The 27,080-nt window shown below is 43.7% G+C and overlaps 1 long non-coding RNA gene across 2 annotated transcripts in view; it reads left to right on the top strand.

The window, feature by feature from the left end:
• Nucleotides 1-27,080, top strand: part of LOC140896331 (uncharacterized) — a 504,982-nt gene that overhangs the window by 26,025 nt on the left and 451,877 nt on the right. Inside the window, exon 1 of one of the 2 annotated variants that reach the window (XR_012154521.2) lies at nt 10,212-10,282. The exons of the other annotated variant lie outside the window; for it this stretch is intronic. This is a non-coding gene — a long non-coding RNA (uncharacterized LOC140896331). Of the gene's footprint in view, nt 1-10,211; nt 10,283-27,080 lie in introns of those variants that run through there. 2 annotated transcript variants of the gene reach the window in all.

The following is a 27,080-nucleotide window of genomic DNA, read 5'->3' on the forward strand; positions in this document are numbered from 1 at the left end:
TAAGGAAGGAAACTGGAATCATGCTTGCTGGAAGTTCACCCCAATAAACATCGAATTGTTTGCACCTTTGGACTTCGGGTATTGTTGCTCTCTGTTCATGCGAGAAGGACCAGGGAAGTAAGTGGGTGAAGGAATAAGCCCCCTAACAGGAGGATCTCCATATTTTGGCCTAATAGTATTAACTTTTTAACTTTCTCCATTTTCGAGAGTTCATGGTTACATACATGATGACATTTCTGGTTGCAGTGAACAAAATATTTTCAGAACAAAATACTGGAAAAAAACTTTCATATCCTTGTCAGCAGTTGTAGAGTAGGTCCTCTGCATTTCTAAACTGGACTCCAGAAAATCCTGTCCAAGTAACATTTGTCCTGTGTCAGGCAAGAAGTTTTAATTATTATTACATTGGTCTTTTCTGCCATGAAGCTTCCAACCCCATGCTGCACTCCATTCTCTTCTTGCAGACTGTCCTGAAAGGAGAATTATTTTAGAACCTTGTGGGCAGTGGTCCCGGAACAATTTGTATGGTGGCGGTGCAGAGAGCCATTGAACCAATCTGTAAACCCTGGATATCATGGAAACCAATTCAAGCCAGGGGGTGTGGCAGCATACCCAGCATCCCTAGTCCCAGCACCTATGGTCATGGGTGGGTAAGCAGAAAGTGTTTTGAGGCTGCAGCATTGTATTGTCATAACAAGCTGCATTTCCCTCCTTCCCCCGTTGAAACATCTTCATTGTCACAATGGTCAGAGCAGGGTAGCTATTCCTCCTCCTTTCAGCCTGTACAAATGCAACATCCTCCAGCAAAGGACCGAACGAATGCACGTGCACAGCACAAAGCACTCCTTTCTCACTGGAGCTTAGCACGTCATCCCCACAACACTCTTCTGGTCTGGGGAGACAGAGATTGAGATTCAAACCGTTGGATGCCATATTCTGCTGTCAGCCAAATTCATACAAGCCTTCTATGTCTGTGGGATTGCAGAGGCATAAATGAGGACAGAACTAGGTCTTGTCAGCTCTATGCCCCAGTTTAGAGGAGGAATTGCTGAAAGGAGTAAAAGATACTGACTGGAAAGAGTGTAAAGATTCTGAGGTTGGGTGGTTCAAAGTTAGTCAGTGTGTCGCTTCAAACTGCAATCCCTGAAAAATCTGACCATTAATCTCCATCAGCATTCCTCTGTATCCTGCTAGATTGACATTGTTAATGTGGAACCTGGTGTGGGTTTTAAAAAACATTGGATGCTTGAAGTGTCAGGTGAGTCCTTATGAGAATGTAATGTACTTTCCTGTACTTAAGTACATTTTAAATAACACTGACCTCTAAAAAGGAACATGCGGTCAGATGATAAACCCAGCAGTTAATGTAAAATCTCAGGAGAGGAGAGAGGGTCACTGATACAAAAGAGAAGCACAGCAATAAATGACTACGGAGAGATTGGGAACCAGGGCAGCCAAGTGGTTTATACAATTCATTTGTAGAGAAATGTGAGGTAGGCTTTAGGGCACAAGGGGAAGAAGTAAAAAAAAAAAAAAAGAGAGAGAAGGAGAAACAAATACATCCTCAGGGTTATACAGTACAATATACTGTTAGAAGAAAGAGCTGGGGTTTAGAGGCAGATAAAACATTGTCTCTGGCAACTTTGGCATGGTATTTAATGCAGTAGAGAGCAAACAACAACATGGCATGAACAAACAGAAGTCAGCTGAAATGCAATTCAAGGACTGGTAAGCAAGGACACATTTAAGAGCGCAGGTGCATGGATTTTAATTAATCCCTGTTCTTGCTTTTTAACAAAGCCAGATATATCCCTCAAAATAGAGGATGAAACCATAGAGAAGCAACCAAAATAATAGATAAAAGATCTTAGTCATGGAAATATGTGAGTGAAAGGAGGTCTGAATTCTGTGGAAAAGGGGAAATTGAGACCTCAAAAGGGTGAACAAAACTACAAAAAGAAGCTGAGGAGATGGCTGCTGAAAGGCCGTGTGAGCTAGTGACAAATAATCTGAAATGAGGAAGGAACAGTGTAGGCTCCTTAGCACTTAAAAGAAAAACAACCCTTAATCAGAAGCCCAAAGAATAGATAAAATGCTGGGAGCACTTTGTGCTGATCCATATCTCTGCAGCCGTAGCTCTTTTAAAGTGAATGAGAGTTTTTTCCACTGACTTCATTTGGACCCAGCCCTGAAGCTGTAGAGTTGGTTGGTAAACCAAAACTTGCCCTGGTCAGCCAAGCGGTCCACCAAGACTCACAAACATAGGCCAAAGAAAGTAAAGAGCAAGTTGATTTATTTGATACAACTGGGTTGTCTTCTGAAAAGTAACTTTTCTGTTCTAGCTCATGCTTTGTCTTGTGTAATTCCTCAGATGGGAAGGTAGAGACTGCTCTGCTTTGGTTGTTCCAAAGTGCCGATCAGCAACTACATGTTATTAAAGAAACAGTTCTTTAAAAAAATAGTACAGATTAAAGTGCACATCCTGATGACTCCTGCCAAATGTATCTCGTTTATGAGGGTGACCTCTCTAGTACATCACTTCTGAGGCCAATTTGATTATTCTGTTTTAAGCAATAAAAGACATAACCATGAGACAACTGTGCATCATCTAATCTGTGCTTAATGGTACTTTCAAATGAATTAAGAGATGCAGTATGGAAAGCTGAATTTGCAATATTTACTTTGGTAAAAAGTGCATCCAATTGATATGAAATCTTATACATTTTACTGATGACTGGTATACCTCAAAAGGGTTGTATCTGCAGTTCAATTTGGCTATGCATCTGAAGAAAAACTGAAGTCCTAATCATTTGTGCTTAGTTAAAGATGCAATGGTTTTAACAAATGGAGCTTTGATAGTATCCTGGCCAAATTCCAACTCAGGAAATTGCATTCTACCTAACTAAATTCCTGATGCAGCTTCCTCTCCTTTTAAAAATCACTATTACATGTTGATGCCGGAAATAATTGGCCAGATCTTCAGCTGCTGTAATATCCACTGACTTCACTGTAACTTAAGGTAGACCTGGCCCAGCATTACTGATGCCATTTCTGTAGCACATTGGATTTTCCCTGGAGATCTCCCATCCAGATACCCACCAGACCTGATCCTATTTTATTGTGGTGATCTGACAAAAATCAGAGCCTGAGGTGGTGTGCTGTGTTCTGCAGACATAAGATGATTAGACTCTTGTATCTTGTATATGAAATAGTTTAGTCTAATTGGCTTCAGAAGGCTTTTCAAACTTTCAGCATCAATGTGGTGATGCTTTTATTTTTTTTAAAATACTTCTCTCTGGGATTTCTAGCATTTGTGAAAGCTACAAGCACCCATCAAGTCAACTGAATCCACCTGTCCTTTTGTCTGATGTGGAAACCATCAGGGAACTCTCCAAATCTGCCACACAGCAGTGACCACAGGTAAAGTAAAAAAACCTGCCATTTTAGATGTCCATATTTTCGCCTCCTGACTGGAAAGCTGTCGCCCAATACCAGCAACATTGTGATCTTTTGCTGATCAAGCCAGGGTTACTGAGACCTCTGGTCAGCATAAAGGGACCTTTGAGATTCTAGCTTTTCATGTGTTTCTGTTCAGGGATATATCTGATCCCAGTATCTAACATTGGTCTCTTCCCAACAAACCCAGCTCTGCAGAGATGCTCAAAGAAAGCTGGCAGAGACTTGGAAAAAGTCCATGGAAAGTTACATGTTCTCTGAAATCTCTCTGAGGCACCCAGAAAAATGTAACAATACGTTAAGCGTTTACCCCTTTTTTAGCTGGAGTGGTGATTCTATATTCAGTCTTGCAGGTTGTTTCCATTGGGGGGGAGGGGAAATTTGATGGTAGACAGTATTGCATCAAAGAAATGCCTGAGTCTATTTACAAAGAATCTACAAAGTTCTGTTTCCATGGAGACAGTTGGAATCAAATGGGAGGCAGTTTCTTTGCTCGCAACTCCTAGCCTCCTTCCAGACAGAAATCTGCCCCCAAAAGCTCTCTCTCGACTCTCTCTCAGGGACATACTATATATGCTTCTCTTGCTGTCTGGTGCTTCTGCTGCCTTTTTTGCATGGTTTCTGGCTGCTTCTTACTCAGACATACACAGCCCCATTAAACAATACCCAGCCCCTACATCCGCATTCAGACTCCTGGGAAAATCCTTCAGACTACATGGCTCAGCTTCTACTCCAGCCTTACCATGCCATGCCAGTCTTTGACTTGGGCAGTGGCTTCTATTGCTTCAGTTGTCTGAAATGCAAACAGAGGCATTTAACTGCCTACCAGCTTCGGTGAGGTTTTGTGAGTGCCCACAGATCACACACACAGTGCCTGGGAGACGCCCAACCTCTAGCATAATGCTATTTTATACAGCTGGAGCCTCTTGCCTTTGGAGAGTTATTTGGCCATTATCCTTTTGGGGGCAGAAAAAGGGCAAGACCCAACAAAGAGGGTGGTAGGAATTCTAGCCCTTTCTGTTTCCTCTTTTCTCTCTCCTCCTCTTTTTGTTGTTTCCTATAGCATTGTTCTGTTCTGTGTGGGCTAGTGGCTGCTGCAGGAAGCATAAATTAGGTCCTACATTTGTGGGTGGTCCATTCACCAAATCCTGTTAACTGACTGGATGTAGAATCTGCTTGTCTTTGATGTTCCTCAGCAGTGCCACCCTGCCTTGGTTGCTGCATGCAGGACTGTTCATTTGCTTAAAACTCTCTAGTTGATTCTGTCCTCTATTTGCCATTACTGATTACAGACATGTGGGGGAAAGTGGTGTGTGTGGAGGGAGCAAAACCAAAGCAAATGTTAGTGTAAGCTGCTGATTTCAATGCCTGCTTGGCACTTCCCCCCCCTCACAATCTTCTCTGCAGCCAAAGTCCCACTCAAAAGGCCATTGCTTTATATAGGAGACCACTGCACAAGTCACTTTCCCCCAACTCTTAAAGATGATCTGCAGAGGAAAATCACTGAATGTGATTTTTTTATTTTATGTTTTGTTTTTATTTTATTTTTTTTTAAGCTCCAACAAGCAGCTCAGTCGAGTTAGACCTGCAAAGAACAGGTACGCTTCTGCAAGAAACCTGAGGTTAGGGCTGGGCTTATACCTTACGCGCCCCTAGGTACAGCATCTTCAGTGTCTCCTCCTCCCCCCCCCCCCCCCACGGCATGCAGCTTCATGTTTTCCATATAAAATGAAACTTTTAACCTAACCCACTTTTAACTTTTAGGCACCCCTAGAACTCCAGTGCCCCTAAGCACGTGCCTACTGTGCCTAATTGGAAATCCGGCCCTGGAGGTTAGGGGAAAGAACCTGGGTTATGTATTTGTTTTGTTTTGGTTTGGTGAAATAAAACTTAACCCTAAGGAGAAAGGACTGATAGGGTGCTGCTAACCATCGTCCTCCACCACTTCCGCTGCAACTCTGCTCTCCTGAAGATGCCATACCACGGCAAGCATTGATCCCACTCAGCTCACCGTCACCACTGCTGTTGTGAGCATTGTAAACACCTCGCACATTATCCTGGAGTATATGCAGAACCGGGCTAAGAGATGCCAGCATGAGGAGGATTTTGATGAGGATATGGACACAGACATTCCTGAAAGCACGGGCTGTGGCAATTGGGACATCGTGGCGGCAGTGGGGCTGGTTGATACAGTGGAACACCAATTCTGGGCCAAGCAAACAAGCACAGACTGGTGGGACCGCATAGTGTTGCAGGTATGGGATGATTCACAGTGGCTGCGAAACTTTCACATGTGCAAGGCCACTTTCCTGGAACTCTGAGTTGCTTTCCCTCACCCTGAAGTGCAGGAATACCAAGATGAGAGCTGCCCTGGTAGTTGAGAAGCGAGTGGTGATAGCCGTGTGGAAGCTTGCAACTCCTGACTGCTACCGGTCAGTCGGGAATCAATTTGGAGTGGGCAAGTCTACTGTGGGGGCTGCTGTGATCCAAGTAGCCAATGCAATCATTGACGTTCTGTTATCAAGGGTAGTGACTCTGGGAAATGTGCAGGCATAGTGGATGTCTTTGCTGCAATGGGGTTCCCTAACTGTGGTGGGGCAATAGATGGAATGCATATCCCTATCTTGGCATAGGTGGTAACCAGTACATAAACTGCAAGGGGTACTTCTCAATGGTGCTGCAAGCACTGGTGGATGACAAGGGATGTTTCACCGACATCAACGTGGGATGGCCGGAAAAGGTGCATGACGCTCGCATCTTTAGGAACTCTGGGCTGTTCGAGCAGCTGCAAGATGTGACTTACTTCCCAGACCACAAAATTGCCTTTGGGGATGTTGAAATGCCAGTAGTTATCCTTGGGGACCCAGCCTACCCCTTTCTCCCATGGCTCATGAAACCGTACGCAGGCAGCCTGGACAGTAGTAAGGAGCGTTTCAACTATAGGCTGAGCAAGTGCAGAATGGTGGTAGAATGTGCCTTTGGACTTTTAAAAGCTCGCTGGTGCTGTTTGCTGACTAGTCAGACCTCCGTGCAACCAACATTCCCATTGTTATTGCTGCTTGCTGTGTGCTCCATAATATCTGTGAGAGTAAGGGGGAGACGTTTTTGGCAGGGTGGGAGGTTGAGGCAAATCGTCTGGCGTCCGATTTTGAGCAGCCAGACACCAGGGCAATTACAAGAGCACAGCTAGGCGCACTGCGCATCAGAGAGACTTTGAAAATCAGTTTCATGACTGGCCAGGCTACAGTGTGACCGTTGTGTGTTTCTCCTTGATTCAAACTCGCCCCCCCTTGGTTGATTTTAATTCCCTGTAACCAAACCACCCTCCCTCCCTCCTTTGAAATAAAGTAACTATTGTTTTGAAACCATGCATTCTTTCTTTATTAATGGGGGAAAAAAAGTGAGATAACTAACAAGGTAGCCCGGGTAGGGTGGGGTGGTGTGGGGTAGGGGAGGAGGGAAGGACAAGGCCACATGCCTTTTTGTAGCCACACTACAAATCAAAACTGTTTGAATGACAGCCTTCTGTTGCTTGGGCCATCCTCTGAAGTGCAGTGGCTGGGTGCCCAGAGCCTCCCTGCCCGCATTCTTGGGCGTCTGGGTGAGGAGGATATGGAACTTGGGGAAGATGTCAGGCGGTTATACAATGGATGCAGCAGGGGTCTGTGCTTCTGTTGGCTTTCCTGCAGCTCCACCAGATGCTTCATTATGTCAGTTTGCTCCCGCATTAGCCTCCGCTCTTCGCGCTCCTGCCTCTGCTCTTCACGCTCACTTAATGCTTTCCTGGCCTCTAACACTGAATGCCTCCATGCATTAAGCTGTGCCCCATCAGTGTGGGAGGGCTGCATGAGCTCGGAGAACATGTCATCGCGAGTGCATTTTTTTTCCACCTTCTAATCTGCGATAACCTCAGGGATGGAGATGATAGGGGGAGCATAGAAACATTTGCACCTGGGGGGGGAGATAAAAAGGGAGAGTAAAATTTAAGACGATACATTTCTGAGAACAAAAGGGAGACTCTCTTTCACGGTGAATCAAGCAATTCACAGCAGACAGCACATGCTGTAGGTACAAGGTCACATTTTGCCTTTTGTATTGAGCGCCTGCTGGTATGGTCACACATGGCAAAGCAACAGAATTCAATTTCTAGGCAGCCATGGTAAGGCACAGGGTATGTGGGGTTGGCTTCTTACGCATAACATGTGGGAATGGTTTCAAACTGCAGCACTATCCTTTCCCATAGCAAGCAATGGATTGGGTTTCACATTTAAAAGGAGGGGCTGCGGTTTTCGGGTGGATGTGCAGCACACACCTCCCTCCACCGCACCTTGTGGTTATTCTCTGGGATGATCCCCTCCTCCCACCGCATGGCTATGCTCCGGGATGATCCCTTTTAGCCAAGCGCAAACAGCCCAGCATGAATGGGGTCCTTTTACTGTTCCCTTACAAAAATTCCCCTATTTCAAACAGGTGACCATGAATGATATCACTCTCCTGAGGCTAACACAGAAAGATAAGACTGAATGTTGCTTGAATGCAACCAAAACCCAGGACCGTTCGCTGCCATGCTTTGTGCTGCAGTGATTCCCGACTATTTGCTACTGGCTTGGCATGGTAAAGTGTCCTATCGTGGAGGACGAAATAAGGCATCCCTCCACAGAAACCTTCTGCAAAGGCTTTCAGAGGACTTCCAGAAGAACTTCATGGAGATGTCCCTGGAGGATTTCCGCTCCATCCCCAGACATGTGAACAGACTTTTCCAGTAGCTGTACTGGCCGCAAATGCATCCCAATTCTTCAGGGCAAATCAAACATTAAACACTATTGCTTTTAAACCCTGTACTGTAGTTACAAATGTGCACTCACCAGAGCTGCCTTCTCCGGCTTCGGGGTCGGGGATCCCGCCTTCAGAGGGTATTGGGTCCAGGGTGATGAAAAGGTCCTGGCTGCCGGGCAGAACAGATTCACTGCTTACCTGCTATGCATTCTCCTCCTCTTCCTCATTCACAAAATCCTCCTCCCTGTTGCGTGAGACTCCCCCCTTGCAAGTGTCCATGGACAGTGGTGGGGTAGTGGTAGGGTCCCCCCCTAGAATGGCATGCAGCTGATCATAGAAGCAGCATGTATGGGGGTCTGACCCAGAGTGCCTGTTTGCCTCCTTTTGTCTTTTGGTAGGCTTGCCTGAGCTCCTTAACTTTCACATGGCACTGCTGTGTGTCCCTGGTGTAGCCTCTGTCCACCATGCCCAGTGAGATTTTGGCACATATATTAGCATTTCTTCTTTTTGGTTGGAGTTCTGCCTGCACAGATTCTTCTCCCCGTACAGCAATCAGATCCAGTGTCTACCTTTTGGTCCATGCTGGAGCTCATTTGCGATTCTGGGGGGACTGCATGGTCACCTGTGCTGCTGAGCTTGCCACGCTGACCAAACAGGAAATGAAATTCAAAATTTCCTGGGGCTTTTCCTGTGTACCTGGCTCGTGCATTAGAGTTCAAAGTGCAGTCCAGAGCAGTCACATTGGAGCACTCTGGGATAGCTCCCGGAGGCCAGTACCGTCGATTTGCATCCGCACTACCCCAAATTTGACCAAGCAATGTCGATTTTAGTGCTACTGCCATCGCCAGGGAGGAGTACAGAAGTCAATTTTAAGAGCCCTTTGAGTCGACAGAATGGGGTTGGTTCTGTGGATGCATCCATTTTAAAATTGACCTTATGCAGCTGAATTTGACCTAACCCCATAGTGTAGACCAGGACTAACTGTCTCAAGTTGGATGCCTAAACACTGATGCACCCAAAACTATGAATCCTTTTTTATTATTTTAAATTAGGTTCCAGAATTTGTGTCCACAAATCAGGTATTTGGATGTCTACATTGTCATTCCTGCCCAAGTTGTCTGTGTGTAAAGTGAAAGTCTGGGTTATGCCCCGATTCACATTTGGCTTGTAGTGTGTTGTGTTTTTATTAAGAACAAATATTTCTAGAACTCTCTGCCACTATTTGCAATGTAATCTGTCACTTAATGGGCAAGGTTCCTTCCAGTCACTGGACGGGGGGGCGCACAGGTTTGTATTGTAATTCTGTTGCCACTGCCATCCGCTGTATTCCAGTTGTAACTTCTGCAACACAATTTTAAGGATCACATTAAGCCCTGGCTTAAATGAATAACTTCTGTTAAAGTCTGTAGCGTTGTAGTCACTTATGCCAGGGCTGAATTTGGCCCCAAATAAGTCGGAGAAAGGTCTAGAATGGCATTTCCTTATGCAATATATTGTTGCCTTTGGGTCTTTTACAATTGTCTGACTAGCAAAAGCCAAGATTTTTATTAATTTTAGTAAAAGGGAAGGTCCATATTGAGACCCAGATAACCTTGAAGTTTGTTGTTGGATCCAAAATTAAGCTTCTTAGGTTGGGCATTGCAGAGCCCCTACAGCCATGGGAAAATGAGGGAGATGCCATTCAGCCTTGTGTACTATCAACACTGACAGAGATGTTCTACATGTAGACGGTGAGATTTTATTCATATTGCCAGTTGGGTACAGCAGAATAGCATAAGGCAGATATACTGACCGCTGGATTAACAGTTTTCTGTCCCCTGACTGACCAGAGCAGGGGCTGCTCCAGGCTAATGAGAACACCTGACTCCAATTAACCTGCAAAGAGTCAGGTGAGGTCATTAAGCTAAAGTAACCACCTGACTCTAAGGCCCCCTCTGATAATATAAAAGGGCTCACTCCAGTCTGGCAGAGAGGAGCCAGAGGAGAGAAGGTGTGGTTGAAGGGCTGGTTAATGAAGACACCTTAAAGTCATTTGTAAGGGAGCCCTAAGGTAAGGGTGAAGAAGGGAGAAGCAGGAGAGCTGTGGGGAAGTGGCCTAGGGAAATGTAGCAACTCTGACAGTAAAAGGTTGGCTGCCAACAGCTGCTACCATTGGGGTCCCTGGGCCGGAATCTGGAGAAGAGGGCAGGCCTGGGTTCCTCCCAACCCACCACTACAGAAACACCTCCTGGGAGGGGAAAACAGGCCCCTGTCAGGACAGGAGGCTAAAATGCTTTGTCATGAGGCCGTAGGAGCAACAGAGACTCTGGGAATTCTCTCCCCAACCTCCCTTGCTGGCTTATGATGAAAAGGGCTCAGTAGGCTGTATCTCTGGCCTGAGAGAGAAGGGCTATGTGGAGGGTTACAGTGAGCCTCTGAAGCTAGCATAAACTGCCTGGAAGCGTGGGACCCGCTGGGACAAGGTGGGAGCTCTGCCACGATATCTATTTCCTCTCAGTTGTATACAGTGAGAGAGTGAATACTGGTGGGCCAGTTCACTGGCCAGGGCATCAAATCACACTGCCACAAGCAGCAGGATTTCAGTCCCTTCACCTCAGGGTTGAGTTTTATTTCTCTAAATCAAAACAATGCAGTGTAAGCCAAATGGATAAACCAGATCCCTTCCCCCAGCTTGGGGTTTTCTGAAGCTCTTATTCCGAACTGGCTCCTGGTTGGCCTTTTATCTAACAAGTTGGCCTGCATGCTATCACCTGATTTGTGGTTTCACTCCTCTCCTGGGAGGCAGCTAATTTAGTCACAGGTGCAGCTAAGTCCAACTCCCTTAAAGTTTCAGCCCACCCTGGGATGGGCACCTATCTTGTGCTCTAGCCACTGCTTTTAGTTTTGGATGATTCTGTTTTCAATGAGTGGATCCCACAACAATCTCTTGAAGAGCAACAGCCCCCCCTTCCCCCCCCCCCCCGTGACCCTATATCCCATATTCTTCACCGAGATATTACGATATGATTATGGCATAACTCTGATGTATTTCATGCAACATGGGTCATGTGAAAAATTATTGAAAAGGTTATGATTGATTATCCTACCTGCATGCATGTATCATTTTGGTATCTGAAGTTAGGAATGTTGTCTATGCAGCTATTACAAATGTGTTTATACGTGGGGCACACCCACTAGGCAGAAGGCAATCAGTGTAGATGGCTGGCATTAGGGAGAACAATAGGTCTTAGAAGAAGCTAATTGCCCACCGGGGAGTTTTCGACAAACAGCCTCAGAGTCATGACTGCTGTGACCCTACAGGGACATGTGACCAAGTCACCTGCTACTGGACTCCATCTTGGAATACCAGTGTTTTTCCACTGACTGGGCATGGGAACCAAACTAGGAGACAAAGTGTTCCTCCCATATGAAAAAAGCTATTTAAGGCAGGGGAGTGACATCATCATGATTCTTCACTGACTCCCCACCCAAAGGAGACTTTTGGAAACACCTGAGGAAGGACTGGACTGGAGGAGAAGGGTTGGACCCAGGGACCCTAGAGGGATTTCTAGCCTGTGAAAGGAATACCTGGGGCCTTTAAGCTGCAAGCAAGGGCAGCTGGTCCCTTAAGCGGGTTGCAGGGATTCTTAAATCATCATTTAGAATGAGAATTTGCTACTCATGTCCAATCTCTTTAGTATATTAAGCTTAGATTGTGTTTTTGTTTATTTGCTAGGTAACCTGCTTTGATTTGTTTGCTATCCCTTATAATCACTTAATCTATCATTGGTAGTTAATTTTGTTTTTGCTTTATCACAAACCAATGTGTGGAAGTCATAACTGGGGGCAGAAAACGGTGTGTATTCCTCTCCACATTGAGGGAGGGGGTGAATTTAATGAGCTTACACTGTACGGTTCTCTGTTCAGTGTAAGATGGTATAATTTTGGGTTTACCCTCCAGAGGGGGTGTGTGCATTTGAGTACTTGGCAGTTCCTTAGCTGAAGCCTTCCCATGCAGAGCAGATCACAGCATCTGTATGTTTCTGCAGCTGGGAGTGTCCCTACCTGTGTGTATGTGCTGGTGAAGGTTCAGACTGGAACCTGGGAGAGGGCTTGGCAGGCTGGTCATAGCAGTACAGCATAAAGGGAACTTAGGCTGGTGGGCTCAGTGGTACCCCAGTTCCAGGGGGCACCCTGGGGGAACCCAACACACCCCCATAGTTACCTCTCCCTCATTCCCCTCCTCAAAGACCCAAATCTTTCAAGCACTTCAGCCCTCCCGCAAGGCACCAAGAACTTAATGGGCCTGAAAGGCCCAAACTTTGGGCTATTTCAGACCAAGTGTGATAGAGTGACTTCCAGTGCTGAAGTGTCTTAACAAAAAATGCCTTATCAGCTGCCTTCTTATTTTTCAATCAGACAGGTCTAGTTCAACTGACTGCAACTACTGCAGTATCATGGGGGTCTCTGAAGGAGGGGTGCTGAGGGCCATTAAGGGATTTATAGGTCAGAATCAAAACTCCACATAGAAGCCAAGAGACTCCTCATGTACACTGCTTATTATTTGTAGACCAGGACCCCATTTTTAGATGTTGTACAAACACAGGATACTCAGCAAACAGACTGCAGCATTTGCCGGGAGGGTTTATAAACTCATGGGTGGCATCTATATTGGAAAATTTCAGCTCCATCATTGATAACATGGGTGGAAGCAGAGCTCAGAAGTTTTTTAGCATGCTGTTGTCTAACTGTGCTTACAGCCGTGGGGAGCTGTGACAGTGGTGAATTAGGGCTACTGATTTTCCTACTGTTGACAAGACCATTTATAGTGCATTGCAGTAGTCTAATATTGAGGTAATCAAGGCATGGATCATGGGATCAAGTTCTATAGCCAAAAGAAATCATAACTCATGACTTATTTAGGAGGCAGATAGAACACAGGTGGATTTCTAGCTTCCAGGTTTGTATTTGCTGTGCTGCTAAGGAGAATAAAATGTTACTTGTCTTGTAAACACAGCAGACTTGATTTCTAAATCACTGAGAGGATAAATCTGGAGACTTATAATGTCATTTTGACTTAGGCAGTTTCCTGACTACAACTGCCCTTTCAAGTGGCAGGACAACATGGCTTTGATCTGTCATGATGAGACATGTTACCTTGAGACACACCAACAAAGACATTTTCATGATAATGGTCCAGAGAAAAGCCAGCATCACTCTTTGATGGGTTGTGTTGGGTTTTTTTAAACTCTGTGTTGGTGGCATAGCACAAAGTGAACATTTGCAGCTGCCAAAGCCAGCTGATTCTCATGTACATCTGGCCTGGAAAGATTTGATATGAAAATTGCTGACATATGAACCAAAGTGAGAAACATCACATTTATGTCTGTGGAAGAAGAGTGTCACTGAGAAAGCAGCAAGGTTTGAAGGGAGGTGGAGGGTTGGGGAAGAGGAGAGTAATGCTGAAGCCTGAGAAACATGCAGTCCTTGTTGTATTTGTATATGAAGGGACAGGATTCCTCTGTGGAGGGAAGGAAAGTTTTGCCAATAACAATGTCAGCAAGGTAACCACAGCTAGTGCTTATCTGCCCTTCAGTCCAAAAGAAGCATTTGTGCCAGGTTCTAACATTTTCTTAGGAAGATGTGGAACTAGAAAAGTAGGACATAAACAATCCACATGTCCATCTTTTTATTGTGCATGTATACCATGGGCTGCTAGAACCTGAGTGTAGAGGCAGTCCACAGCTGCAGTATTTCAGGTGGAGCTCCAGGAGGCCTTCATGAACTGCTTTGTGTGGTGGAGGAGCTTACTCACTACTTTTATTCTTTTACAGAGTGCAGCATCCCTCCCCCATCCATGACAGTCCTGTTTTTGGGGCCCACTGCACCATGTGCCCCAAAGGGAGTATTGAGGATGCTGTGGAACATTCTGAGACCCTAACCTAATGTATCCTCAGGACCTACATTATGTGTGCAGGTACATATGACCTCACTGCAGTCCTAGACAACATATATATAAACTGAAGTTACTAATGTTTGTTCTCAAAATACAATTCTTTAAGAGACTAAATGAACATTTTTTTTCAATAAAAACCGCTATAGAACATACATTATTTAACACATGGCCTTGTGATGGACTTTAGTCTGGAGATGTACCCATCTTTGGTTGTAATTGCATATTTGCTTTACCGGTGGGAGCCTCATAAATGGATTTCGAAGCCTTGCTGAGGACCGTGTTATTGCACTGTATCTGTATTACTTTCAAAATCACTTTGCTTCAGGCAATGTGAACTGACAACAAAATGAAAATGTGTCCCACCGTATTAGGGTATTTTGTACATTCTCTTTCTTTCAACTGCAACTTGATTACAGAAGTATATCACATGATTGGCCCTGTGCAGAGGCTGCCCTTACTAGAAATCAATAGCTGTGTGTATTCAAATTATTCCAGATGTAAGCCTTATGGCTAGAAGCTCCAGGGAGAAAGAACTCCCTACTTCCCCTATTGCTGAACAGGGAAAAGTGCTGTCATAGATCTAAGCAAATGAAGCTCTCTACCCGCAATTCCATATCGATACCTGGGAGGTCACCATAACTTGTCATGAAGTTGGATTTTGGGCATAGTGGCTCCTAGAGAGGCTTAAGAGGAGAAAAGCGCTATTACGTTGTAGCAAAGAGCTTGTTTTCAAGCAGCTATGCTCTATCAATGGAGCTAAGTGTTCTTGACTCCCTTCCTATGGGGACTTCACTGCAGGACAGAAGGCAGAGAACAGCAGCAGAATAGAGTGGATTCTGGTGAGGCCCTTCCTTACTTAGCATCTTATTAAAGTTGAATCACTAAATGGGGCAACGGGCGGTGATGCATCCTTTGAGACAGGAGACAGACCTGCAAAGAGGTCCTTGAACTACTGCTACTTGCTGGTCCTCACTGTGAGTGGGGTTTGATGCATGGGTGAGGTGATGCAGTCAAGGGACTACTATCTGCAGTACATTTTTTTTTCTTTTTTTTCTTTTTTTACTGCAGGGAAGGGGGAGGACGTATTTTACTTTTTTTATTTATAGATGTTCTGTTGCTGTGTTTCCCAAGTTTGACCATTTCCTTTCCCCTAATAATGTCTTCTTGTTTGTGCACAGTTTCGGAGTGTTGGTGAGTGGGGAAATTCTGTCTGTTAAGGACATGCAGGGAGTGGGTGTTTGATTTTCCCAGGTTCCTGGGGGTGAGTTCAAGCCACTTTAGTTACCTCTCAAGAGGGACCCTAGATACATTGAACCATTTTGCTGCTGTTAACCACCTGGCAGAAGGGTTGCACAGTACAAGGAAATTGCAAAGGGAAACCTTATAGGGTCTGGATTCAGGAAGAAACTCTCCTTGGGCTCGCACTTGTAATATGAAACACCTAAGCAAAGGTATACTAATTTAGATTGAATGGCAGTCCTCTGTCTAGCCTGGAAGTCAAATATCCACAAACAGAAGAAAAGGTCAATGGAATTGTGCTAGCTGTGTGGCTGATAGTCCGAACAATAGAGAAAGGGTATTAGAATGAGTGCAGTGGAGGAAATGGGACCAGATGCTGCAGTACTTTCCAGGTAGCAGGCCTTGCCTGGTAGCTGTGCGACCGAGACTGTCCCTATTACGGCGAGAACTATTATAGAGTGGGTTTAAATGTCTTGCCTAGCAGAGCAGCATACTATAATTAAGCTTGCATCAACATTTCTGTTATAAATGTAGCTTTAGGGATTTATAACCCTCTTTAACTATTCCCTCCGAGCTGTAGAGTGCCATGCAGTGACTTCACCTAAGTGCAAAGAGTCTAACGCCCAAACTGGGCTCTCACTTACTCTGGTGGAGCCCCATTAAAATCGGAGGGGTTGAACAGATGTTGGGTTAGGCTGAAATTGGCAACATGTGGTATGTGGCTGTACCACCCTGGGGTAGACTGAGTCACAATTCACGTTCTAATCGCAATCCTTCCTCTGCTCCCCTGTTTTTTTGGGGAGGGTGTTGGGACTACTTTATTTCACCCCTTTTCATGGAGCAAATGGGGATGGAGTGGAGCCAGGGCTCTTCCCTTTCCTATCCCCTTTCTGTCTCTTCCCCATCTACTTGCTCTCCTCTCCATGGCAAGAGTTAGTCTGAGCAGTTATGAGCCCTTATTCCTCTGGCTCATTCTCTCTGGCTAATTGCTGTGCTGCCTCAGGAACAGGGCAGGAAGCAGATTGTGACTCTGAGTCACAGTCTGGTTCCTGGTTTCCTCCCCTTCCCTTTGCTCCAGGAGAGATGTTATCTCTCCCAGCCCCTTCTTTGATGCAGATTACTTCCCCCATGGCATAGGCTCAGTTGTGGTAGCCAGGACCTTGGTGAGTGAGTAGAAACAAGGCTACATCCAATTCCTGCTCACCTGCACAGGAGGGGAGCAGCACTGGGCAGGTAGGGCCAGAGGGGGGCAGGATGTTGACAGAACTTTTGGTTCTGTCCCACCGCACCAGCTAGCAAAGGGGCTGTAGCAAATTACTCCCTCATAGGAGCAAAGGAAGAAGTAGACTCTACAACCACAATTTCTCCCCAATTTCTTCATACGCAGGGTACTGAACAAAGGCTCAATCAAGCGATTAATGAACACAGGGCTTTCTGTTTGGACTGTGAGGAGGCCTCAGGATGATGAGTTTCCCCTAATATCTCCATCTCTCTAAGGTACCACATTAGCTGCAGGTGAAACTCTTTTACACAGTATATATACACAGAAACCTTCCTGGGCTGTGAATATATTTAATGCTCAGTGTTATTTCTGAGGGCAATGAGATGCACAGCTCAGGGTTTGAATTTCCCTTCAGGAATGCTGTAGGAGTGTGTCTGGAGTTAGACATTCTCCTCTCCTCTCTTGTGTGAGTTAATACATATATTTTGGAAGAAAATAAAATATTCACTGAGGATCATTATCTGGCAGAAGCCTGGAGACTTAAACTGAAGAGGACAGCAGGTAGGGAGACTGGAAGCTATTGATGAGCTGGCTTTAAGAGTGTTGGTATGTAGAACTCCCTCTTTTCCTGTCTCTGAGGCATCAGATCACATCTCTCTAAATCCTGCCTTAAACCCCTTCTTTTCTCTTCAGCTTATGACTGACTCTGTATAGTGTATTGTGATACTGTGTATTAAGGACATGTCATAGTAATTCCATTACCAGATCTCACAGTTATAACATACTGAAAACTCCCATTGACTTCTGTGAGGACGACAAGGTCAAGTTCTGTTGGTAGTGAGGATTTCACTGGGCACCAATGGCACAATATCGAAATAAAAAGCATTGCGTGATCGTGTTGTAATGTAACCCACTGGGCACAAAGAGCAGTAACTCACAATCTGCATAGGATGTCTGTTACCGCCCCAGCTGGAGAGCTTTGGCTCAAGCTGGAACAGCTCATGCTTTAACTCCTGAAGTCCCTGCCTCAATCAACATGTTGTGTGTTGTCCAACATGTAAACTGTCACAAAGATGAAGGCTCGTGGTGTTCAAACTGCTGTGGGCCTCTGACTTCCATGATGAGCTTCCTTTTGATCAGGGGAAGTACATAAACCATGGGTGAATGGGAGGGGGTGCATGTGTTACATTTTCCCTTCTGTGCTGATTCATGGAGGATATAAGTGTTCTACACACACACACACACACACACACACACACACACACATTAAAAATGAATCTTTAAAGGTTGATGGCTGAAGATATTAGGCTGGTACCATTTAAAACAATTAAAGGAGTAACAACAAGAGAGTTGACATAGGTTACACATTATTTGGAAAAGAAGAAATTACAGTGAGGCCAAACTAATACTGCTGATGTTATGGGTGTGCAATGCAGGCACTGAATTTATGTCTCTGCTCATAGTTTAAATTGATGTGACACAGGTAATTGCCAGGTTTAAAGGTTGAGAGGTTTGAATGAGCACACTCTCTAGAGGTAGAATTAAAAAAAGCAATGAACAACAAAACCCAAGTTTGCATTCAGCTGAATGTGGGTCTCCTTGTAGGTTTCTTGGTGAAAGGAAGCCATTGCACCACCTGTCATGTGAATGCTACGGGTCTGTCCATAAAACTAGAATTCCCAATTATTGCCCCGCTCATAGAAAGAAATGTACGAGTTAGTCTGTTGCAGTGCAGGAACCGTAACCCAGTTTTGTTCACGTAATGTTGTATGTGCATGCCCTACTTTATCTTAAGTAACTAACAGGTTAGCTTTAATTTTCAGATTCACCAAGATGTTCTCTGGCTGAATAATCATGTGATCACTATGCTCTAATCCTTGCTTATATCTCTTCTACGTTTTTATCACCCTCCCTTATAGCGTCACATGTAAAACTTGGGGCCTGACCATCATTTACAATCATGTGTAGAGCTTACTAACATGGCTAGTCCCTTTGACCTCACTGTGCCTACTCAGGCATGAAGCACTGCAGTGGGCAGTAAGTGTTTGCAGGATAGGGTCTTTAGATTGTAAACTCTTTGCAGCTTTCTGTGACACCTCTAGTGTGCTATAAAATGCTTTACAAACATTTATTAAACCTCACAATGCCTGGTAGGAGGTAAGAAAGTATGGTTACCATACATTAGCCTAAAGGTGGCCTCTAATTTAGAGCGCCTCCATTTTTGGTAGCAAAAATTTGCGACTGCTTTTTGAAATCTGGGCCTAAATGACTCACCTGAGGTTGAAGGGGATCAGAGTCGGATCCTGGATAGGAACTTGTTAGTGCCAGTCTCCTATTCCTGCATATAGACTGTTCTTCTCTATGTACATACAGTTTAGAATGTCACAAACTTTTTTCAAATGATTCCTTCTGCTTAAATAGTATCTATTTTTAAGAAAGGGGGGAAAAAGTGATTTGGGAAACTACAGGCCTGTTTAAGCTCAATTGTATGCAATGTCTTGGGACAAATTTACAAAGAGAAAGTAGTTAAGGACATAGAGGTACACAGTAATTGGGATAAAATACAACATGGCTTTACAAGAGGTAGATTGTTCCAGACCAACCTGATCTCCTTCTTTGAGAAGACACCTGATTTCTTTTAGACCAGGGAAATGCAGTAGATCTAATCTACCTGGATTTCAGTAAGGCATTTTGATACAGTTCCACATGAAAATTATTAGTTACACTGGAGAAGATGGGGATTAATATGAGAATTGAAAGGTGGATAAGTAATTGGTTAAAGGGGAGACTACTATGTGTCATACTGAAAAGTGAACTGTCAGGCTGGAGGGAGGTTACTAGTGGAGTTCCTCAGGGATTGTTTTTGGGACCAGTCTTATTTAACATTTTTATTACTGACCTTGGAACAAAAAGTGGGAGTGTGCTAATAAAATTTGCAGATGAGACAAGGTTGGGAGGTATTGCCAGTATAGAAGAGGATGGGAATATCATACAAGAAAATCTGGATGACCTTGAAAACTGGAGTAATAGAAATGGAATGAAATTTAATAATGCAAATTCATGCATTTAAGGATTAACAAGAATTTTTGCTATAAACTGGGGGCGTATGAGTTGGAAGTGACGGAGGAGAAAGACCTGACTGTATTGTTTGATCACAGTATGACTATGAGCTGCCAATGTGATGCGGCCATGAAAAAGGCTAATGTGATCCTAGGATGCATCAAGCGTGGTATTTCCGATAGAGACAGGGAAGTATTAGTACCATTGTACAAGGCACTGGCAAGACTTCATTTGGAATACTATGTGCAGTTCTGGTCCCTGATCTTTAAGAAAGATGAATTCAAACTGGAACAGGTGCAGAGAAGGGCTACTAGGATAATCGGAGGAATAGAAAACCTACCTTATGAGGAAAGGAGGCACCTTCGAGACTAACCAATTCATTTGAGCATAAGCTTTCATGAGCTACACCTCACTTAATCAGAAGCATGCAGTGGAAAATACAGTGGGGAGATTTATATACACAGAGAACATGAAACAATGGGTGTTACCCTACACACTGTAACAAGAGTGATCAGCTATTACCAGCAGGAGAGTAGGGGGGGAAAAACCTTTTGTAGTGATGATCAAGGTGGGCCATTTCCAGCAGTTGACAAGAGTGTGAGGAACAGTAGGGGGGGAAATAAACAAGGGGAAATAGTTTTACTTTTTGTGTAATGACACATCCACTCCCAGTCTTTATTCAAGCCAAAGTTAATTGCATCCAGTTTGCAAATTAATTCCAATTCAGCAGTCTCTCGTTGGAGTCTATTTTCCCCGTGTTTATTCCCCTCACTGTTCCTCAGACGTTCTTGTCAACTGCTGGAAATGGCCCACTTTGATTATCACCTAAAAAAGGTCTCTCTCTCCCCCCCGCTCTCCTGCTGGTAATAGCTCCCCTTACCTGATCACTCTTGTTACAATGTGTATGGTAACCAGGGAGCCCTGCTCTGTGACACATGGAAGGGGCGGAGATCCCCTGTGTGCTATTGATGTGTTCTAGCCCCCCACACCTGGTCCCCCTCAGCTATCAGCACAGTTATAATGTTCTAGCTGCAGGGGAGCCTGTTGGAGGCAGTGCCATAATTTAAAGCAATTTTTGCAAGTGGTGAATTTAGCCTTCTGCTCTGTTTGTGGATTATGCAGAGAGGTTTTGATTTTTTTGTTTTGTTTTTAAGTAATCTGCTGTTCGTAATTGGGTGGAAAAAACAGTTTAGGCAAACAAATTCAGCCCGTGGGTTGTGAGGGAAGAGTTCACTGGGAATAGTTGCTCTTCATTTTTCGTAGTGTTTGATTATGTCCATCACACAGGGTTGTTTCTGCTCTCTGTTGGATGACTTGGCACTTTGAAAATGAGTTACAAATGATGGCTATTGTGTAGTGCATGCTATTCATGTACAAATACCCTTGTTCGTGTTCAAAGGACAGCCATTCCACAAAATGCACTGGAACAAACACTGATTGGTGGTTGAGGAAAATAACTAGAAGGCGCATTTTGGATGCACTGGAGAGGAACACTGTAGGTAGCTGGGAGGCCAGAGACAAGAATTGTGCAGGACTCTTGGAAGGAGATAAGTAGGACATGGCCAATTACATTGGATGAAAAAGAGAAGGGTCAGGTTTGCAAGATTTTTGTGGCGCCAAACTGGCAAGACTTAGTATTATACTGACTGTGTGTGGTGGGGAGTGAAAGATGACTTAAAAAATTGTGATCCTGAATGACAGGGAAGGATGATGATTGTTTGATGGGGGAGGGGAGGTAGGAAGAAAAATAAGCAGTTCAGTTTTTACCATGTAAATCTGGGGTTGGCAATGATTTTTGGGTGGTGGTGGCTTTTTTTTTTTTTTTTGGTTAAGGTTTCAATTTTAAAAGGGCCCCTGTGGCATATTCAAACTTCCCTCAGACAGTTTTCAATTAATGCAGATAAGAAAAACAAAATACCACGATCACAGGAGTTTCCCCACTGCCAGTATCTGGGAAGCTATCGCTAAGAAAAAAACCCATTCCGATCAAATGCTGGTTCAGTTTAAAAAGAATAAAAATGTAATGTATTTTTTCAGTGGGATCAAAATTTGATCTTTAATGGTGGGTAGTATTTGATTCATATTCCCCTTTTCTCCTCCAACTAACCTTGTCTGGAGTTCACCTCTCTCCACTCCCTTCCTTCTTCCCCACAGGTATTTTAAAATCTGTTTGGTCTGAGATCATGATTCAGGGTTCCCTTTCTGAATGTAACACATCATTTCAGCTGGCTCCACAAGCCTCAGGTAATACACTTGAGCATGACATAAAAAATAAGCCTAGCAGGCTATAACAACAGCATGATGCTTGGAAGAGTGTTTGTTCTTCTGAGTTCACTGTCAGGGTATGAAACAGACTGCAGTGTTAACTATTATCTAAATAAAATACCGTGTGAGCTACCATAACAAAACTGCAAAGAGCAGGTGCCCTATGCTGGTGTAGCATGGTCTAATAGCTAGGAGAGAGCAGATTTCTGATTGCATTGTTCTGCACAACGTATTTTGCAACGCCATTGTTCTTCTCCCATGGTATTGCTGGAATTGAGTGCCACCAGGTGTTCACTGATGAGTATGACACAAAAATGCTGATTACATTTAGAAACTTTCTTTCTTAATTTAATAGAGAGACAGTGGCCTGTACTGTAACTCCACCAGCTTCACTGGCGTTAAATCAAGGTGAATTTGGCTCAGTGCCTCATCTTGCTTAACAGCTGTAGCATGGAACATATTGCTAATATTGTGGAGGAGCAGTGATAGCCACACCATAATTAAAAATAAAGATAGCTTACCAATATAGCCCCATTTACAATCCCACACAACCTCCTTTAAAAAGAAATCAGTCCTGAAATTTTGCATGCTATCTCATCTTAGGGGTAACTCCCTTGCTGGGAAGTTTTCAGGGAAAAAAACGAATAGGAGATTTAAAGTGTTGGGGTCAGACTCATGGCATGGTCCCACTCTGGCTTCTTTGTGCCACTCCAGTCGTATAAATGGAACATAGACTAGTCAGATCTCACTGCAGTTATACCCTCAGCGTAAGGAGGGTATCCTCAGAGCAGCTGGAATGGTTACATGCTGCCTCCACTTGAAACCTTTAGCGCAGAGGGCATCAGTGATGTAGGGGACATTGTAGGTCATGGCCAGACCCTTCTGGCAGCCAAGAATAGCCAAAAGGGTGAGCCAATTAGTTTAATTTTATCCTTTAATTGTGTTGTAGTGGTTAACTCATGTTATTTCATATGTAATCAATGTGTGATGAATAGCTAAATTGGATAGGATTATAGCAGTAGAAGACTGACAAGTATTTAGGAGTGACAGGTTCGTGTTAAGGACATAAGTAAGCTATAGCTGTAATGCAAGGCCTACAGGCAGAGGACTGTAAGATTTTTTTGCTTAGGTACACTGGGCCACAAGCTTAAGGAGACATGATATCGGTGGATAACCTAAGAGTGACCCTATGCCAGTAACATCACAAGATTACTGTAAAAGATGTGCCAAAAGGTGACACTTCAGAAAAATAGACTGCAGGATACCTGATTTGTAACATCATGGGAAGTTCTATTCTGATCCTGAGTTACTCTGGAAACAGGCTGATGTAAATATTAATAAGATGCTAATAAGGAAAAGGGGGAATGAGGAGAACAACCTATGGCAAGTGGGGCACCCCAACATTTATGGGGTGTGGAAGTACGGATAAGGAAAAAGAGGTTGGAACCCTCATGCATATGAATAAGGTGTTTAGGGATGGTCAGAACAACAATATAATAGAGGTTCCCTGGTTAGGTAAAAATGGGAAGACCCCAGCAGGAGCCACCTGACTATTGATGACCATATGTTGAGACATCCACCAAACTCGCGAATATCTTCGGGGATGTGATTATGAATACAGCATTGGCTGTGGCTTGGGCTCTGTCAGGTTGGGTAGATATGTATGTGAGTGTAACATATAACTTATAATACAAACAAGACTGTTTACTTGTAACTGTGTTCGTGGTCACTGTATTCATTCTTCATGTGCTCCTAAGAGTCTCCAAGTCTAAGAGTAAAGGGTAACTTTTGATTTGGAAACTGTAGCAACAGGAGCTGAGCCCATTGTAGGTTAACATAGAATCATTAATTCAATTCAAATAAAGAGAAGGCTACAAGGGTCCCCCGGGGAGCTGCTGTAGCCCATCTCTCCTTGTTTTTTGAAACCTGTCCCATTTATCTGGCTTCTATGCTTCCCCCTCCCGCTTTTGGACAGAAACCAAAGCTATTCCTTTGTTTGCTCATTATTTGGACCAGATTGAAGAAAGTCCCAATCTTTTTGCTCTCTATACATTGGGACATAAACTGGTCATTGAATAAAGAAAATGTAATGGAGCTGAGGATGAAGCCCTATTTATAACGTCACCAAATTCTGTTCACATTTACTCTGGTGTAAATCCAGAGTAATTCCCTTGACGTTAGCATACTTGCTTTGGATTTATGCATGCGTAACTGAGAACAGTATTTAAAATGTAATCTGTAAAGCACCTTGAGGTACTTCCGGATAAAAGGTACTGTATAAATTGAGGGGTTATCGTCACTAGCAGGTGCTTTTCTTGGGAAGGGAGGTTTTCTTAGGCTTTTCTTCTTGGCAAGGCAGGATCATAACAAAAGCTTTAGATCTCTGAAATTTGACAGTGAATTCGCCTGTCCACGTGCCTGTGATTCAACACAAGATCAAGTGATACAGTGAGCTGTATGTACTTTCTGACTTGAAGCTGTAACTCTCTACATCATGAGCACACAGAAGAGACACTAATGCAAGGTATTGTTAGCACCTGTTCCTGACAAAGTGGCCTATAATAACTTTTTTATTTGTCCCTCTAAAAGGTGTTTTGTTTTTTTTTTAAAAAAGGGTTCAACAAAGGCATTAAAAAGTCAGAGGGTACCTAGTTAGCCCTTCTCACTCAAACTTCAGATCTCCTCCTATACGCTGGGTTTAGAGTGCTGTTCGGACTATTTTTAGAGCTAAATTTAAAGAGGATGATGCAAGTTGGTCATACAGTCTACTTGTTGAACTACAACATGCATTGTTTGAGGCTTGGTTTATAAATAGTACATAGTTGCAAATGTAACCCACGTTCAGTCTTCCCCTCTCATGATGGCTGGGCCATGTACAAAGATCGAGAGGCCTGCTACAGCGTTGGATGACTGAGTTGGGTCTTCTAGCTCAGACAGTAGAGGTTTGTGCTTAAAGACCCTGAAGTCCTAGTCTGATCCCTGTTGCCAGTGATCTACCCAGAGACTTGTACTACAGCATTAGAATGATGAAAGCTGGAGTTTGTTTTTGTCAACATCCCTGTTTCATTTACATAGCACTCTTGTTGAGCATGATGCTTTTCAGGAGAAGGCAAAGTCCTTGGTCCAAGGAGCTTACAGTCTAAATAGGACAGGCATGAAAAGCACAAAAGATGACAACAGGCAGGTGAAATGCAGGGTAGGCATCAGAAAACGGGTTGGAGGAACCTGTTCTTAGAAAAGTCTTATTTATACAGAATAAATAGAATGACCCCATGGTCTAAAGATCTAGTGGACAGGGCAGAAGGATTAGGAGGAATAATAAATTCCTTTTTTGACCTGTCTAATCTGAAGTGGTGCAACATTCAGAAAGAGGTTCCTGATTGGCAGGTGGAAATGTGGGGTTTTGGGGAAGGGAAAAGATTCAGCACAGATGCAGATTTGATTGTTATAATTTCATGAGTGTCCGGTATTAAGTGCCTGACCCTGAAACAGATCTGATCGCTTCAGAATGCAGTGACTTGCCTGCTCCCCAGCACAAGCTGCAAGTGTCCATTTCCTCAGTCCTTTGCTTGCTGCACTGGCTCCCCAAACAGAGATCAAAGCTTCCACTTTTTACATTCAAAGCCTTCTGTTGGATTGGCCTGAGCCATTTCAGAGGCTATCCTGATCTCCCACAACAGCTATGATCCACTGGAACAACAACAGACCGCCTCGTGAGCATGGCAGACAAGCTTCCTTGGCAACTGGCCCATCACTGTTGAATTCTGAGATTAGAATGAGCCTTGGTGCATTCGGAACAAACTGTAAAACTCACATCTTTGGCCTAAACCAAAGAGGACAATTCTATTTAGGCTGACCAGATAGCAAGTGTGAAAAATCAGGACAGAGGGTAGGGGGTAATAGGAGTCTACATAAGAAAAAGCCCCAAATATCGGGACTGTCCCTATAAAATCGGGACATTTGGTCACCCTAATTCTATTCAATAGGGATGAGGTGGAAAGGAACATAAGGGACCTGACTTCCCAGTGCCTTGCACCGTCATCTGCGCACTGGGTGTAAAATGTTACAAATCAAAATAGCAGCTTTTTATACTCTTTGCACAGGTGTAAATAACTGCACAAAGGGAAGCAGATTTGGGTCTAAAATCTTTTAGAAATGGAATCTTGTAAGTCACTCAAATACCTTGATGAGCATAACATACATGTGTGGATAGATTTGTGAGCCATGATACATCTGTGTGCGTACTGCTAGCCTTTCACCAATAGACAGCATTACATAGCATATGCAAAATGTAAGTGTCAGAAGGGGAAAAATATGAGTTGGGTTTAGGGAGGATTCTTGTATCAAAGCACTAAACTCTAAAGGAGACCCTGTTGCTCTTCATGACTCAGGCATCACAACTAGGCCTGACCAGAAAACAACAATCGGTTTAATATAAAATTTCAAGATTTTTTTTTTTAATTTTGTTTTGTTTGCAATATGTGGGTGCGCTCGCTCTCTCTCTCTCTAGGTATGTCATCATGAATCCACAAAACCTTCCAAATGCATTTTTTCATTGAAATTGATACATTTCCATGAAAAAATTTGGGTTTGATGAAATGACATTTCAGTTCTAATAACAATGTTGACTGGACCCCTTCTAGAATCTAATAACAACATTGATTGGACCCCTTCTAGAATTAATTTGTATTGCTGCCGGGGAGGTAAGAGAATCCATTAACAAGGAGGAAAAAAAAAAAACTCCAGGAACAGTTAAATGTGTTTTTTTTTTTTCCTTCTCATTTCTCGTTTTATGTCCTCTTTCCTGGCTTTTATGTGTTTTTATATTTCTCCCTCAGGTTACAATAGCTGTGCTGAATGCTAATAACAATACTTGATGCAACTACAGGGTTCATTTTTGAATTATTCTTTCCCTTGAATATTGAAAACTCATCTGAATTATTTGGAGTAGTAGCTGGGTCAATTCACCAGATTATTTTGGCGTAGAGAGGGGTTCAATAAATGTTGTTGTTTTAACAGGTATTCCTTGCTAATTCGTTTAGCAAGGATTTCAAGCATAAATGACTATTTCAAAAAGGATCCCTAATGGGGGGCCATATAAAAATCTTTATTAAATGCATTAGTCCC

This window comes from Lepidochelys kempii, chromosome 12 (genome assembly GCF_965140285.1).
Source record: "Lepidochelys kempii isolate rLepKem1 chromosome 12, rLepKem1.hap1, whole genome shotgun sequence".
Lineage (NCBI taxonomy): Eukaryota > Metazoa > Chordata > Testudines > Cheloniidae > Lepidochelys > Lepidochelys kempii.